Consider the following 1,467-nt stretch of genomic DNA (forward strand, 5'->3'; position numbering starts at 1 on the left):
TCTCTCTCTCTCTCTCTCTCTCTCTCTCTCTCTCTCTCTCTCTCTCTCTCTCACCCCTGTATCGCTTGCACTCTCTCTTTCCTTTTAATTTCCACCCATAGCGTATAAAGTCGCTGCATACTGATTTAACATATCATAACTCAGACATGTTTTGCGTAAAGATGATGACTGATGATACGGAATACCTTTAGGCGGTAGAATTAGACGATAATAATATTAGCTGAAGGCGTACGATAACCAAGGCGCATATACCTTTGCGAGACTGAACGCATCAGCACTGGATCATGAGGTTCTATCGACAAGATGGTGGTTGGGCTTGGGCCGTACTCTTCTCGGCCTTTCTCGGGAATTTCGTGTGCGTGGGGATGGCGTTTTCGTTTGGCGTCTATTTCGTGGTGCTACAAAATTTCTTCGAGAGTTCGGCGAGCATAATTTCATGGGTCGGCTCTCTCAACATAGGACTTCTGTTCCTAACAGGTGGGCGGAGCTCTGCGCTTCATTACGTTATATCATTCGCATCTATAGCGTTTATTATATCCATAAGTCATGCAATCAAGTTTAGATTCGCGTTAATTAATTATCTATTCTGCTGCCGGTATAATAGTAAAGGAGCTCGAGTGTTCTGGATATATGGCTATTACGGGCTGATCGGCCGGAATCGACAACGTACGTGGCAGGTCGAATGATAACAATGAATAATCTTACACGAGTTAACACGTGTAATGGTTACACGTGTAATTAATACTAATAATAGTTTACACGAGTTTAATTTCACGTTTATGATACATTGCAGCCCTGAAAATCAGATTCTCAAGGTGTTGAGCGCCGTCGCGTCAGCTTATGCCGTTTATTATTATGGTTTATTGTTGGATATCTGTACATAGCGAGGAACGACGTTTTCACGGGCGAAGCCCCTAGTGTGGACAGTAGATAAATCAAGAGTACATTAACATGTTACTTAATTATATTACTTATTTACCTATACCTATTTATTTACTCAGTAATATTTTCGCGCATGCGGATTAATGATTATTTGCTTCATTATTTAACAGTTCGACTTACTTCGTACTGCGCATCTGAATGTTTTAAGTCCGGTGACGGGAGGGACTTCATCGTCATTATTATTGTACTGGGAGTGTTGAAGATCTCCGTGTAGGTTTCTGTATAGCGTCGACAGCGTAGACTTGTAGCAAATAGCAGATTGTAGCAGCGTAGCAGATTGTAGCAAATAGCAGATTGTAGCAGCGTAGCAGATTGTAGCAAATAGCAGAGGCATAGGTTGTAGCAGCGGAGGTAGCAATTGGTAAGAGGCAATTAGCGAGATTGAGCAGCGTAGCATGATTGTAGCAAATAGCAGATGTAGCAAATGAGCAGATGTAGCAGCGTAGCAAAATTGTAGCAAAGAGCAGGTGTAGGGCAGGCGATAGCAGATGGTAGCAAAATAGCAGAATTGGGTAGCAGCGTAAG

The sequence above is a fragment of the Priapulus caudatus genome, unplaced genomic scaffold (assembly GCF_000485595.1).
Source record: "Priapulus caudatus unplaced genomic scaffold, Priapulus_caudatus-5.0.1 Scaffold1142, whole genome shotgun sequence".
Lineage (NCBI taxonomy): Eukaryota > Metazoa > Priapulida > Priapulimorpha > Priapulimorphida > Priapulidae > Priapulus > Priapulus caudatus.